General features: G+C 43.8%; 1 protein-coding gene and 1 long non-coding RNA gene across 2 annotated transcripts in view; both read left to right on the top strand.

Annotated features, from left to right (window-relative positions):
• The window catches only part of LOC121004472 (oocyte zinc finger protein XlCOF22-like), a 1539666-nt gene that overhangs the window by 1291967 nt on the left and 230714 nt on the right, over nt 1-16985 (top strand). The window lies entirely within an intron of this gene.
• On the top strand, nt 741-16983 carry LOC121004531. The gene is made up of 4 exons (XR_005779726.1): nt 741-876; nt 16380-16529; nt 16662-16841; nt 16924-16983. It is a non-coding gene; the product is annotated as an uncharacterized LOC121004531 (long non-coding RNA).

The following is a 16985-nucleotide window of genomic DNA, read 5'->3' as shown; positions in this document are numbered from 1 at the left end:
AAAAAAATATAATCCACTACACAAGACCATAGCCAAAATAAAAAAATATGGCTCTATGAAAATTGCAACACAAAAACATGTTTTTATTTTTCGAAAAATGCTCTTATTGTGTAAAATGTAAAACAATAAATAAAAAATAGACATATTTGGTATCTCCGCGTCTGTAACAATTGTCCGTCACTGGAACACGTCTGGGCGGAAGCTTCCGCCTACCAGTGTGTTATTATAAACAAAGAGCCCTAACCCCCTACCTGTGCCTGCGCCGCGAGCCGGTCTGAAACCAATGCGGTCAGCGGGAGCAGGCAGTTCCGAGAACAGCCCAATGAAGTCCCCTGGTGGCTGTTCTCGGAACTACCTGCTCCCGGTGACCGCATTTGTTTCTGACCGGCTCGCGGCGCAGGCACAGGTAAGGGCTTACCTGTGCCTCGCCGGACTTGTGATTTAAGATGGCAGCCCGCATGTGTTCGCGGGCGAACTGGCCATCACTGATTACAAACCGCACAGCAGAGCCCTGCATACACAGAGCAGATAAACCTGGTCATGTGATCTCCATGACTCCGCCCACATATGATCACATGGTCGTGACATCATCACAGGTCCTTTACTTCCTCCTACAGCACAGCCTGGAGCCTGACTCCGCCCACATTTGATCACATGGTCATGACATCATCACAGGTCCTTTACTTCCTCCTACAGCACAGCCTGGAGCCTGACTCCTCCCACACATGATCACATGGTCATGACATCATCACAGGTCCTTTCCTTCCTCCTACAGCACAGCCTGGAGCCTGACTCCTGTAGACTCTGGAAGAAGTGCAGTCACAGAACGCTCCATGGTGAAGGATTGTCAGAGGAGGAGGACACGTCCGACCCCAGGTAAGTGAAACCCTCACCAGATCCACAGATGTCTCTCTGCATTCAAGCTTTGCTGTCCGGCCCCATTAACTATAATGGGGACCAGCGGCGATCCGGCAAATATGCCGAGAAGTGTCCGGACAAATCCTGCTGTGTGCAGTGGTTTTCGCCCCGGCCGCTTCTCAGCATGTATTACAGTGAATGGGGCCGGCGGGTGTCTGTTAGCTGTATGGAGCGAGCGCTCCGTATAGTATTAGAATGTATTGGCTCCGATGAGCCGAAGATATTACTTGGAACCGAACCCGAGTTCTGTATCAAGGATTATTTGCAGTAAAATTTAATTCCCGAAGTTATAACATTGCAGTTTATATGTATAATTGTGTATAGGGCGGCGGATGAGGGATCGTGCATCGCACCTTCACTGGTTAACCTTTTATATACCTTTATACAGATTGCTTTAATATAGTCTTTAGCCTGAAGCATAGACCACTACCGCTGGGGACACCTACTTTATAGTATCTTTATATTATACTTTATTTTGTATTGTATTTTATATTAGTTTTTGACTACTATAGTTGACCATGACTATATTGAGACACAGATCTCCTGCAGAAATATATAATAAAGCCCCGGGAATCACCGATGGTCTATTATATATAGTTATGTATACTCCTGTCCCTACAGCCGGCTCCGTCTATCAAACTTATCCTATTGTTTATCTTATTGTTTTGCTGTAGTTTGAAAAAGGCCTCGTTGGCCGAGAAGTCGCAATTTGTACATCTGCCTTTCAGTAAATACCACGTGAATTTCACAAGTTCCATTTCGTGCTGGAGTTTTTTTTATTGTATACGAACGGGGTGGAAACCCTACTTCTAGCACACCAAGCGGAGTGCCACATGGTCACTGTTGTGGGGGCGTCGTGGATGGCTCTGTTGTGGGGGCGCCGTGGATGGCTCTGTTGTGGGGGCGAAGTCCGAATATGAATATGTCTCTCATCATTTGGTATCCATTGGGTCTGATATAGTTCTTCTCACCTCTGGATGAAGTGAAGGCTGTTTGGCAATGTTTGTACTTGAATAGTTAAACTGTGTCCTTGTCATTTGTCTTAACTGTTTATTTGAGACCTTGTCCATTTCTATCAGATGAAATGAAACCGGTGTGGAAATGTTTGTGGAAGTCGTTGTTCATTTTCTCTGATAGACTGAGCAAAGAAGACCGGTCTGAAATCTGTACCAGGTATTGTCTCGTTTATTAGAGGACCTCTGCATGAACAAGGACCTGGTTATAAATGTGTGTACGGGAGAGGTAGCATTGTCTGTATAGTTTGTCTTGGGATTCTGATTTATTGTGGATCTGAGAATTGGCCGATCCAAGGTCCAAAATAATAACGGATAAACAAGGTATACACAGTGACCATCATGGATTACATAATCTAGCTACATCCCATTAGGGGGTGAAGCTCTTTGGTTAAAACAGTATAAAAGCTTTTCAGTTAGATACTCGGAGTTCATCTATGAGATGTATCTGCGTAGAAAAATGTTCTTCCCAATCGAGTCTCTGACGTCTCTTGCTGAACCGGCTTCCCAGCTGATGTGTCGCTGTCAGATGATGGTAACTCAGTTGGTGATGTAAGTACCTTCATTCTGGATGAGGTCAGGACTGTAGATGAAGTGTGGGTGTAATTATGGAATTAGTAGTTGTGTGTTATATTTTGTCTAACCTTTATTGTGTGTCAGTTTTCTATTTGTTGTTGGTGAATTTACCTAATTTTGCTAAAAAGGACATATATTCGTGAATATATGACGATTATTCGCCCAAATATTTGCAAAATATCGCGAATTCGAATATTGCCCCTGCTGCTCATCACTGTTTACCTGTTAAGAGAAATACTAAAGAAACCCTATGTTGTGTCAGTCGCTCTCTCCATACTCTGCTCAGTGTAATGTCTTGCCCGCAATCTTGTTGTAATCTTCTCTGCTTCCTGTGAAATCAGGGGGACATTTGAGCAGTTACGTCTAGCCCTAGTCATCTCTCCCTTTGGGATATTTTTGATGACATGTGCAGGATGGCACGAAGTCGCCAAAAGTATCGTATTGCCTGCTGACTCTTTCCTGTGTGTAATATGTCAGAACACTGGCCATTTCACTATCGGGCTTTAAACACAGATCTAAGAAAACAAATCGATGAAGGGGCAACACATCCATTTAGCTACTCCTCAAAGACGGGTATGTCGGATGCTGCACCCTGCCACACCATTAACAAGTCGTCAATATAACGACCATACCACTTAATACAGTGAGTGAGAGGATTTTTCTCGGAAAACAAATAATGTTTTTCCCACCACGACATGAATACATTTGCTACCGACGGTGAGAACTTGGTCCCCATAGCAACCCCAGACACCTGGAGAAAAAAAAAAAAAACATTAAACAAAAAAATTGTGTTGGAGCAAAAAAGTAATCGCTTCACATATATAATCCTGAAGGATGTCTGTATAGTCGCTATAGGTTGCCAAATACCACCGCAATGCTTCAATAGCCAGATGGTGGGGAATATTGGTTTATAAAGATGTAATATCCGCAGTGACCCACAAATATTAACTTTTCCACTTAAAATTCTCAAAGCATTGTAAGATCATGCGTGTATCCTTCAAATAGCCCGGCATCATTGAAACCAAGGGTTGAAGGAGGGAATCCACCCACTCCAATAATCTTTCGGAGTATGAACCGTTGCCGGCAACAATCGGTCTCATAAGGGGTGGAAACCCTCCTTTATGCACCTTTGGCAACGCACGAAAAATGGAAATCACAGGGAAAGGAACATAAATATAATCCACTTCTTTCTGGGTCAGTATGCTTAAATCATGACCTTCCCGTTAAATCTTACCTATTTATTTTTATTTGCATTTTTTTTTTTGATAAAGTGGGAGCTGATTAGCTTTCAATGATAAAGGGTAGTATTTTTTAGCAAACTCAAAATGAGTCTTATAAATATCTATAAATAAAACAACCGCCCTCCTCTTATCAGCTTCTTTGATGACAATGTCAGGGTTCAGGACTAAAAAAAATATCAAGGAGCCATTGGCTCCTAACCTGAAAAATGTAGTCGCCAAATTTAAAATACATATAATTACAGTATAATTAAAAAAAAAAAAACATGTCTTACCTAGGGTTGTCACAATACCAAAATTTTGACTCTATTTCGATACCATAAAAAAGTATTGTGATACTCGATAACACGTGAAAAAAATAAAACACCAAAAAAGCTGTGCGCATTACAGATTTTATGGAACGTCTGGACCATAATAGAACAGTCCTAACCTATTTTTTGTCGGGACAATGTGGCTAAAAAATGGCAAATTGCACGTTTATTTTTTTTTTCTATTACGGCGTTCACAGCATAGGAGATATTTTTAAATATTTTAATAGTTCGCACTTTTTCGGGCGTGGCGATTTATAAAATATATAAACAATAAAAAAAAAATACATATGTAAAATTGGGCAAGTAGGTGTTTTAAACTTAATATTTTGGTGCGAAAGAAAAAAAAATATTAAAAAGGTCCCAGCATCCAGAGCTTTAGAAGGTTGCTTCGCCTTTATTCAGATATATAAAAAGGAATACATCAAGTACACACCTCACCCACTACTGTAGTTAGCTGACATGTTTCGAACTATTCAGTTCTTAATCATAGCCTGGTGGAGTGCTCGCACCCTGTTGTGCATTTTCATACGTATACAATATTATCTAATGACATTATAACCAAAATGAATGCTCATTGCCTTTAAGAGGAAATCAACTTGAACCAAAATTCTGTTATGTGGCTGAGGAAGTCAAGATGAGTTCATGGCAAGTTCAGTTTATATAAAAATAATTATAAACATGAACGGACATTGTATTTAAAAGTTATTGCTAAGGATATGGGTTTATCTATGGGGAGTACACCAGCTTCCTCAGACATGTCTGTCTGAAGGGAACAAAGTTGTTTCATGGATAAGCCATGACGTGATAAGAATTCATATCCTTGAGGCACACCTGCTGTATGAGGTTCAATTCATAAATTCATAATTATATTATAAATATTTCTGTATGGTATATTTTAGTTTACAACATATTTTAACCAATAATTCATATAATGTGTTGTCTATGTGTAACAATGTATTTATGTATATGTACCATTTAGAATGTATCCTGTAGGAAATACAAAGACGCTGAAGTAAGTTTCTGTTAACTTTTAATTCTTCTTAGAAATCCAATTATTTCAAAACAATAGTTAATCATGGACGTAGATAAGTAAAATATACAAGTTCCGATGCAGAGTATCAAAGACGTTATATAAAATTTTTATCAAGTTAACATATATTTCAAAAAGATAGGAGAAGACAGTGACTCCAACAAGTCCAGGATATAGGTAATTTAAAAGTGTCCGGAAAAGACCTTCCTCAATGATGTATATTAAAAAGGTTAAGAAGGTCATGTGAACGCATTATTAGATATTTAGTTTTAATGTTTAAGGTTGTGATGTTCATCTGCAGTACCACAGTGCCATCTGGAGGCAGATGAGCATTTTATAATTTGTTCTATAACATATCAGGGGTTAAAATGACGTTGTTGTATTATTAGCATGCAAATACACCCACCTTACCTGATTGGAAATCCCTAATCTAAAGGGAATGATTCTTAGATAAGGGGGGGGGGATAATTACTCGTGTGCAGAGCAGCAAGATGGAGATCCATAGATTCATCCATCTATTCATTCAATCAAGACCAAAAGAAAAACTCTAAAAGAAAACTTTGCCAGAAGAAAACTTGGATTATTTTTTGGGATTACTAGGAAAGTTCTTGAGAACTGGTCCCATCTGAACTCTGTCTACCTTTGACCTGATAACCTATATTGTGTTTACTACTCGTGATATTAATAAAATGTTTCTCTCGGTATATAGCCAAGAGTCCCCATACTGTGGGAATATATAGTGTTAGGTGCCTCCATAATGCTGATTATTCTCTTAGCAAAGATCCACATTGTTAATTGAAGATTTGACATTATTTGGAAAGTTATTTTCCATAGTCTGATTGCCGAGCTGAATATTTTATCATATTAATATCATATATTTTTGATTGGTCATAGGAAAAAAGAGTCAAGGGATAACCTTTCCTTTCCTGTATATCCGTGTTTTATTGCTATAGCCTGTTTGATAAACAGAAGAGCCTAAGTTTCTCTTGGTATATGAGTCTGTTTGTTATACTGTGCTGGTGAGATAGGGGTTGTGTTAGCACCACCGTGTGGTACATTTTGGGTGTTATTTTGTAACTTTATCATTTGTTTTGCTTTTATATTCTTTGTTTTATAATAAACGATATATATATTTTGCATATACAATTGTCCCTTTGTTTCACTGCTTGCACAAATCAAATTAAGATACTCGATTAAAATTAACTTAGAGGCATTTTTATGTCCACCTGAAGGATCATATAATTTTTTTTTATACATTTTTATTTTAATTTTTGTTTTACGTTTTTATGATCCTCTCTTTTTATATGAAGATTCTTTTTTATATAGAAGATATATGACAACCCCAGGGTATAAAAATACTCCACACCCCAATCATAGGGGTGGATTGGAAGATCTGAGCTCCTCCCGGGGGGCGAGTCTTCCACACACACCCCACCCACCACCATATGTCATAAATACTGCTAATTTCAGCATATAAAACACATAAAATTAAAATACTCCTCCATAGATCTCTGTAATGTCCAGAACATAATCAGGGCACGTAATAATCCAGAGAAGTAAGTAAAAACAACACCATTTCTGCAGGGAAGAAAAAAATGCATGATAGATCAATGTGAAAAGGAACAAAGTCCACAATGTTATGTTGGTTAATTTATCTCTGTTTGTGTGGTGGCTTGGGATAGAAAGATTACCTTGTCAATCAGATATATTTGATTACCATAGCATTTGCTAGAACATTAGTAACTAGAATAAAGATAGTAATACATAATATAACTCATATGTTACAATGACACTTCTCTGTCTACTATTGATAACAATACATAAGTTTCCTGCACATATTGAGGCCCTTTGGATACCGAGTATCTAGCCTAAACATCCAAAAGGCTTCGCGCAATAGAATCTTTTTCCTGATATCACCACGTCTGGGAGAGGGAGTAACCCTTTCAATGTCATGAGTTCTCAAACTGGCCACATTTCTATTAGGTTCTTTGATGAAGTGGCTAGCAGCACTTGAGATAACCATAGCCATATGGTTAGTGATATAGTTTAGATGCTCCCGCAGCCTGGCCTTCAACTGTCTGCAAGTACTTCCCACGTACAAAACATCGCAACTAGTGCACTTAATAAGGTAAATTACGCCTACACTGTTGCAGTTAATATGGCTCTTAATAGAAAACTGTTCCTTATGTGTAGAATTATTAAACACTGTAGTGGGTTGTACATAGTTACAGGATTTGCAGGGGTGACCCCCGCACTTTGTAAAACCCTGATGTCTAAGCCAGGTAGATTTAGATTTGGCAGTGGAAGAAGCAAATAAGGAGGGAGACAACTTAAAAAAATTCCCACAACTGTTTTTTCGGAACTGTTTGTTTCCAAATGGAACAACATTTTATCGGCATGTTCACTACAACTAAGGTAGTGTTCAGACCTAGTAATCAAAATGCGGACAAGGGGGGGGGGGGTCTGTGGTAGTCATGGATAGGGATGTTTATTTTGGGCAGATGATGGACATGCTGTCGGACTCTTCAACATACAGAAGACTGGATGGAAATCCTACTGATATATTCAAGAAGACTTGTCTGTCCCTTTTGGATAAAGGTAGGGACAGAGGCTTCATCAATGATAAAGAACATAGTTTTCTGTATGTGGAAAGCCCAGTTATTCCCATCATACATGCCCTTCCTAAGACACATAAAAAAGAGGTACCCCCCTGCTCCGCCCCCATAGTATCGGGTCGTTATTCGAAAAACTAGGAGAATGGCTAGATGCCATTCTCCAACCGTTAGTTAGGAGACTACCACGTTTTGTCAAGGACACTTCGGATGTCCTGAGGGCATTCTATGAAAAATCCTGGAGTGAAGATTACACCTGAGGGGTTAATAGCGGCTGATCGCAGCACGCAGTCATAGAGGCTGGGTGCCGGGTATGGGATATGACCGGCACCCGCAGCTCAGCCTGCGTTTGTATTAAGCATAAACTATATTCATTGGTGGTGCAGTGGCCAGAGCCCCCCTCCCTCCTCCCTGCTATCAGCCCATTGGTGGCAGCGGTAAAGGGGTGAGGGACTGCCTCCTTCTCCCCTGTGCTGTTGAGAAGAACATGGCACGTGCTGACAGCAGCGCGTCCCATGTCAGTTCCTCGTGTGTAGAAGGCAGAGCAGCAGAGGGTCAAGGCGCAAATGGCGACAAGACTACAAAGTCTTGTCGACATTTAGCAATTCTAAGTCACATTGGCGTCCATTTTGGTCGCCATCTGGAGCCCTGAATGTCATGTGCATTGGCAAACGCATTCACGGCATCAAACTCCTCTTTGATCATATTGTTTTTAGTATATATCTGTTTTATGTTACTGTTCAATACACACAAATCCTTCTCAACCAACTCCTGGAAGCGATCGAGGGCAGGTGATCTAGACTGAATGGGATAAAAATCCCTTTTGTATGTTTTGAAAAGTATGTTGTCTCTGATCATCATCCGGCCCTTGAAAAGCCTCCTGGAGTGTGGCAGTATGCAACAAATCTGCAAAATCAGATGCATTACCAGCAGTGTCCATATAGTTCCTTCTTCATGTTTCAAAATAGGTACTGTATTCTGTATGACAAGTCCCGTATCATCACTAGTGTCCTGGGGAGAGTCCTCCTTAACAGAAAAAGTTTTTTTAAAGTCAGAATCCTGGCTAGACGATTGACATCAAAGTGGCAAGTCGGCAAAAAGGATAAACCCCTTCTCAACAAAGTCTCTTGTGCAGAATACAGTACAATAGAAGAAAGATTAATTACCTGTATATCACTTTCCTCTATTTGTGGAGTGATGGGTACCTGCGGCCTCTTGCGGTGCGTCCTCCCCGCTCACCGTTTTTTCTCTGAGATTTAATATATTGCGGTTCTTATTCCGCTTATTCCGCTCTTCTTGTGGCCATATTGGATTTAGAAATATCCGCAGCTGAGTCGGAGGAATCCATCTCTGTAAGTGCCTTGTATTAACTTCCTCTACATGATAAATGCTATTTACTTAGGTAAGACAACCCCCTTAAGACCGCTGTATTTCATCATGCTGCTTATTAAAAATAAATCTTACATCTGAGTGGTTGTGAGGAGCTGTCAAAACAAAATCTGCCAACCCAATGTCTGTCTATATAGTAATAATAATCTTTATTTATGTATCGCCAACATATTCCGCAGCGTTTTACAATTACCCGGATAACATAGGACCTGTAGAATCCTCCACTGCTCCAGCACTGAGGCATCTGTGGTCTCCTTCAGTCTGTTTACATCACTGCAGGGACAGTATTGGTTGGAGCTCCGATGGCGGTATGTATATCACCTGACCATTGAGTCCTATGTTGGTCTATAGCAGACCCGAACTTAACCCCAAACCCCATTGAAGTCGATGGGGACCCGAACTTTGGGGCACTAAAATGGCTATACAAAAGTCATAGAAATGGCTAGAGGGCTGCAAAAGGAAGCAAAATGGGGGTAAGAGCAGGAAAATTGCCCTGCAAACAAATGTGGATAGGGAAATGACTTAAAATAACAGAATATAAAAAAAGTAAAAAATAATGATTTTGAACTAGGAGGCGGAGGTCAACGTGGAGTATGAGGTTGAGGAGGTGGTGGATGTGGTGGTGTAGGTCAGTGGTGTATCTTGGTTTTGTGCTGCCCTAGGCGAGACTAAACTCGGGCACCCCCTAATATAAATTTGACCCACCCCTTCCTGTCAAGGCCAAACCCCTTCCTCTATAAACCCCACCCCTTCCTATGTGCCATCCACAGATCCTCCCCTAAACAGGGCCATCCACAGATACCCCTCCCCTAAACAGTGCCATCCACAGATCCCCTCCCCTAAACAGTGCCATCCACAGATCCCCTCCCCTAAACAGTGCCATCCACAGATCCCCTCCCCTAAACAGTGCCATCCACAGATCCCCCTCCCCTAAACAGTGCCATCCACAGATCTCCCCCTAAACAGTGCCATCCACAGATCCCCCTCCCCTAAACAGTGCCATCCACAGATCTCCCCCTAAACAGTGCCATCCACAGATCCCCCCCCTAAACAGTGACATCCACAGATCCCCCTCCCCTAAACAGTGCCATCTACAGATCCCCCTCCCCGACGCTCACAGAAGTACATTTATAAACTGTAATCAGTAACTTTAACTTTAATCATCGCTGATCTCTTTACTTGGATACCTTACTCTTAGCTCCGGTAACAGCAGGCAGTGCGGGCGGCGCTCACTCACTGTCACTCGCCTGCGCCGCCTAGTGGGAGGAGCATGCACGTGACATCAGTGAGTGAGCGCCGCCCGCACTGCCTGCTGTTACCGGAGCTAAGAGTAAGGTATCCCAGTAAAGAGATCAGCGATGGTTAAAGTTAAAGTTACTGATTACAGTTTATAAATTTACTCCTGTGAGCAGCCTGGCCCTGTATATTCTAACCCCCAGGCAAGCGTCCCTGTCACCATGGGAACGCCTGGGGGTTAGAATATACCATCTGATTTGAGTTTTCACGAGATCGTGAAAACTCAGATCCGATGGTATATTCTAACCCCCAGGCAAGCATCCCCGTCACCATTGGAACGCCTGGGGGTTAGAATATACCATTGGCTCTGAGTATACCGGCGTATAAGACGGATGGGACAAGGGGCAAACAAGGCATTTTGACGCCCCATTGGCAAGTGCCGCCCTAGGCAAATACCTTGTTTGCCTCGTGATAGATACGCCACTGGTGTAGGTGGAAGCCGTGGTGGAGGAAGAGAAGGTAGTCAACACTTTTTTATTTTTTTTTATAACATTGGGAAATAGAAAAGAGAATGCAAAGAGAACGTGCGTGGAGTATAACAATGGCTGGGTGCGGCCGGTATACTTGTCTATTCTGCACAAGGTACGGACAAGTCCTGTGGTTCATTTTAATGAACGTGAGCTTGTCCACGTTGGCTTTGGACAGGCGGCTGCGCTTGTCTGTGATCAACCCCCCTGCCGTGCTAAACACACGTTCAGACAATACACTGGCCGCAGGGCAGGCCAGCACCTCCAAGGCATAAAAGGCAAGCTCAAGCTATGTGCCCAATTTGGAGACTCAGAAGTTGAATGGGGCAGACCCATCATTCAGTACATGTAGGCGTGTGCACACGAACTGTACAACCATGTTGCTGAAATGCTGCCTCCTGCTAAGACGTTCCATATCAGCTGGTTGTGCTGGTTGTTGTAGCATGCTGACAAAGCTTTTCCACATTTCGGCCATGCTAACTCTCCCTTCTGAGGTGCTGGCGGTGCCCCAGCTGCGCTGGTGATTTCTTCCTCCTCCTTTGCCTTGTGCTTCCACTGAGCCCCCGGTGTCAGGTGGGAATGCCATCAGCAGCATGTCTACCAGCGTGCCCTTGTACTCTAGCATCTTCCGATCCAGTGACTGAATTAAGGATGGCACGTTGTCCTTGTAGTGGGGATCCAGCAGGGTGGCCATGCAGTAATCAGCACTGGTTAGAATGTGGGCAACTTGGCGGTCGTTGCGCAGGCACTGCAGCATGTAGTCACTCATGTGTGCCAGGCTGCCCAGAGGCAACGACAAGCAGTCCTCTGTGGGAGGTGTATCGTCTGTGTCCTCTGTATCCCCCCTGCCATGCTCCAGTGATGCCCATGAGATGCTTTGGGTGCCACCCTGCTGTGAACACTGTTCCTCCTCCTCATCCTCCAGAACTGTGTCCTGGCTGGACAATTGTGTACCTGGCCTCTGTTGGTGCAGGAACCCACCCTCCAAGCCACTTGTGAATGACTGGCCTGATAACCATGGAAATGATACCTCTTCCTCTTGTGCCATATCCTCTTCCATCATCGCCAGAAAGCCTTTTTTCAAGGAGACATAGAAGTGGGATAGTTACGCTGAGAACGGTGTCATCGGCACTGGCCATGTTGGTAGAGTACTCAAAACGGCACACACGTCCCGCATGGAGGCCTACTCATTGGTGGTGAAGTGGTGCTGTTCCGCAGAGCAACTTACCCGTGCGTGCTGCAGCTGAAACTCCACTATCGCCTGCTGCTACTCGCACAGTCTCTCCAGCATGTGCGAGGCAGAGTTCCACCTTGTGGGCACGTCGCATATGAGGCGGTGAGCGGGAAGGCCCAAGTTACGCTGCAGCACAGACAGACGAGCAGCAGCTGGGTGAGAAAGCGGAAAGCGCGCACAGGCGGCCTACACTTTCTGCAGTAGATCAGGGTAATTTTTCAGGAACCTCTGCACCACCAAGGTGTTACGCTGACCTGATGAGGAGGCGGAAGTGGAGTAGGAGGAGGAGTCAACAGGAGGCAAAGAGAAACATTCTGCAATCCTCAGTGACAGAAGGACATGCGCCAAACTGCTATCCGCCTCAGGCCCAGCCGCCACTGCATTTACTCAGTGTGCAGTTGGGGAGATATAACATTCCTGCCCGTGCTTACTGGGCTGCGTGTTTTGGTGGTTATGTGGACCTTGCCACAGATGGCGTTGTGCAGTGCACACCTAATTTTGTCCGCCACTTAGTTGTGCAGGGCAGGGATAGCTCGCCTGGAAAAGTAGTGGCGGCTGGGAACCACGTACTGTGGGACAGCCATCGCCATAAGGTTTTTAAAAGTCTACGTCTCCACCAGACAGAATGACAGCATTTCAAAGGCCAGGAATTTTGAACTGCTGGCATTCAGGGTGACTGAAGTGGTGCCGTTGCTGCCACATCCTCTGTTTGAGGGGTGGCAGGTGCCACTGTCACTCCAGAGAGGGAGGTAGAGGCTGAGACTGCAGCAGAAGAAGGAGCAGGAGGAGCCTGAGATCTTTCGTGGTTTTTGAGGTGTTTACTCCACTGCAGCTCGTGCTTTGCATTTAGATGGCTGGTCATGCAGGTGATGCTCGGGTTTAGAACATTTATGCCTCGCTTCAGGCTCTAATTGCTCAGCGTGCAAACCACTCACGTCTTGTCGTCAGCACATTGTCTGAAGTAATGCTACGCCGGGGAACTTCTTGCAGCTGGCTTTTGTGTGCTCAGTCGCTGGGTGTGGTAGGCAGTAGCAGGCGTACTGGCTACGGGAAAGGCCACTCTGCTTTTGCACCCTGCTCCCTCTTTTGCTGTGCAGCTGGCGCTGTGTGACCACCACCTGTTCCTTCGAACTGCACACGTCACTCGCATGACCTTGATTCCATGTGGGGTCTAGAACCTCCTCATCCTCCAAATCATCTTCCACCCACTCTTCACCCCTGCCCTCCTTGTCAGTCTGCAGACTGCAGAAAGCCGCAGCAGTTGGCACCTGTGTTTCATCATCATCATCAGAGATGTGCTGCGGTGGTCTTCCCATGTCCACATCCTGAAACATAAATGGTTGGGCATCGGTCTCTTCCACTTCTGGGGCAGGGCTATGTAGACGGCCCACGGAAACCCTGCCAGCAGAGTCATCAAAAAGCATAAGAGTCTGCTGCATACTTCAGGGCTCAGACTGCTTGGCTGATTTGCAATGGGGTGAGGTGAAAGACAGATGCCCATGGGCTGCAGGTGCCAACTCTACGCTTTCAGCAGGGGACCGGGTCGGAGACAATGTGAAGGAGCTGGAGGCACTGTCAGCCACCCAATCAACTACCGCCTCTACTTGTTCTGGCCTCACCATTCGTATACCCGTATTCGGGCCTAGAAAATAACGCTGAACGTTCTGTCGCCTACGTGCACCTGAGGAAGGTGTTTCATTTGGGTGTGTAGCTGGCACAGATCGACCATGTCCTATCCTTGCAACAGGAGCTCAACCAACACCAGCAGCACCACGACCATGGCCACGTCCCTTATTTAATGCTCTCCTTAATATTTGAGGTCACCAACTGAACTAACAGACAGATTAACTATATTAATTTCCCTGTCGTGTATGCAGTGCAGGTGTACCTCACACAAAAATTGGTTTGATGTCACCCACCAATCTAATGGATGGATTAACTATATTATTTTCTCTGTCACGTATGCAGTGCAGGTGTACTTCACACAATAAATGGGTATAGGTCACCCACTTAAGTAACAGACGGATTACCAATATCAATTTCCCTTTCATGTATGCAGTGCAGTAGCTGGCCAGGTAAGACCTGTCCTAGGTTTCTAATCTAGCCGATATGTGAATACAGCTAGACCTGCTAATAACCTTAATACAGTTTCTATGTTTATATGTTAAAGACAAAAGCAGAGTTATTTACTGTGACTTTATGTTTTTGGATGTCCGGTAACAGTTATATATTGTGTTCACAGAAGCAGAAAAGAGAATATGCCTTTAAGATATATTATATAAATGTAAGGTAAGCTCAATGACACAGCAGAAACAACAGAAAGCATAGAGTTAAACTGTTTTTACTGAGCAGGAGTCTTGGCCAACCACTGCCAATCTTGCACTCAGCCTGTAAGGGAAATTCCCCTAGCTAAAATCATTGCACCAGAGGAGAGGAGCTGAACAGACATTCACTCCACTAAGAGCTGTGTTTTATGGAAGCAAAGTGTCACGGTGGGGAGTGGGGAAAACCCCCCACCATACAATGTCACCAAATGCTATGCCATAGGCAGGGAAAATGGAGCTGGTCACCTCCTAAAGCTTCCCTAAAATAGCCCTAGTCTCCTGGCTGTATGAGCCGCCTTCAATGGTAAGGGGGCTCATACCCACGAACCTAGAAGTCTAGGAATCCCTGCATCACCCTCAACATCGTGACAGGGCAGAGACTTCCTATTCATCCATCACCACAGATGAAAGGCGTCTCCAGCGGCCCAGTAGCTGACAGGGAGAAAGACAATGCAGCAACTGCACGGCAGGTAAGAAAACAGTGTAACAACAGAACATCAAACACTTACCTGCCGTAGCAAAGATGGAAAAACAACACCAAAACAACCTGGACCCCCATGCGGACACCGAGGCAAGGTGGCTCCAGGCAAGGCTACTAATATCTTTAGGTTCACCCCTCCGGGAAACCAATGGGACCCCCTTTTGGAGGTAACACACACACAGGGAAATGTCTTGCTCACATGCAGGGACAAACACCAACATCATCCCAGACATGCAACCACAAACAAGACAAAGTACAACAAACCTCCAACTCAAACCCACACCATAAACACACCAGGAGGGAAAGTAAGACAAGGAGGAAACACTCAGTATGACATCGCAGATGACATTGCTAATAACCTTGATGTCAAACTTGGATGGCCCTCAGATCTCATCCATGCACATTGCAAGCATCTTGCATGCAAGACTGACAAACCAAACGGATCTTAGTCTCCAAACCAGAGTATATGAGAAGACCAAGCAATTGTATACAGCAAACTGCAAACCAAGTTGAGCAATTAGAACAATTGGTTAACCTCAGATATACCTCTCAGAGAGATCATAAAGTGCTTAGATAACTTAGTCAGAGTACAGATACTGAAGAGAGAAATATTTCCACCATTTTATGTTGAATGACAAGATTGAACAGTTGAACTACCATCTTATGCATACCGCCATTTTGTGATACTTTATTCAACATGTCTTTTGTACATGGACTATCTGCTGCGGAGGCAGCAGTGTTATATATGAAGAAAAGTTGAAGTTAATAAAGAAGTTATTTCAAGCATTCGGTGTGCTCTTTAAACCTACTGTTTCCATAGAACGGCACTAGAAGAATTAAAGCAGAGTAACAGTCTGGTTGGACTAAAAAAGTTGGAGATATCAAAAATTCTTCTAATGCCACAGCGCAAAATGACACTTCATAGTGCTACGCCTGCCACAGTATACTTCACACAATAAATTGGTATATGCCACCCACCGAACTAACAGACGGATTAACTATATTATTTTCCCTGGCACGTATGCAGTCCAGGTGTACTTCACACAATAAATGGGTATATGTAACTTACCGAACTTACAGACGGATTAACACACTTTGTGTGTAAGGGGTATAAAGATGTTGCATTGCACCTGCATATATAGAGGCTGGGTCACATGGACTGGCCAATCACAGCCATGCCATTAGTAGGCATGGCTGTGATGGCTTCTAAGTGCCCACAGCTTAAAAGCTTGTTGAATGGCTGCCCTGCATCCTGTCAACAAGCTTTATTAAATGCCCTAACTCGAACCCGAACTTTTCCGGCCAAGTTTGGGTCCGGGTACCATAAATCATAAAGTTCGGAACAGACCTGAACTTTACAGTTTGGGTTCGCTAAATACAACATCTGCACGTTATTATCTCTTCCAATGTCTCCTCTTATTATCTACAGTTATTGTATTTTACATGGGATTTTGTAGGATTTTACATTGTCTCCTCTTCTTTCCATTCAGGTTCCTACAATATAGGGTCTGCTCAGTGGATATCTTCTATATAAGATCCTTCTCCAGATTGACCCCTCAATGATGGATAGGGATAGGGACAAAATGGCTGAGAGTATAATAAATCTCACCCTAGAGATCCTCTTCCGGCTTACTGGAGAGGTGAGAGATTCTGATGTCACATTACGTTATCTTATATGTTACTAACAGATGGACATGGAAAGGTGATGGGCTCTGGACATGTATGTTTCTATGTATGGAGTGATATTTATTACTCTGTCTTTCCATAACCAGGACTACACAGTAGTGAAGAAGACCTCTAATGAGCGCTGTCAGGCCCTTGTGTCTGAAGGATGGGAAAGAACCCTGAGTCCAATCAAGGGGCCTCCACCTCACCCCCTGATACATGAGGAAATCAATAGAGAGAAGATCGTAGAACTCGCCAACAAGATTATTGAGCTGCTGACTGGAGAGGTGACACTGCTGGGAATGCTAGGACATTACACAGGAATGCTATGAAGGGATCTGGGTGATGACTGTATCATTGTGTTGTCAGGTTCCTATAAGGTGTCAGGATGTCACTGTCTATTTCTCCATGGAGGAGTGGGAGTATTTAGA

This window comes from Bufo bufo, chromosome 6, assembly GCF_905171765.1.
Source record: "Bufo bufo chromosome 6, aBufBuf1.1, whole genome shotgun sequence".
NCBI classification, from domain to species: Eukaryota; Metazoa; Chordata; class Amphibia; order Anura; family Bufonidae; genus Bufo; species Bufo bufo.
Note: the sequence above shows the minus strand (reverse complement) of the source record. Positions and strands in the feature narration are given on the sequence as shown.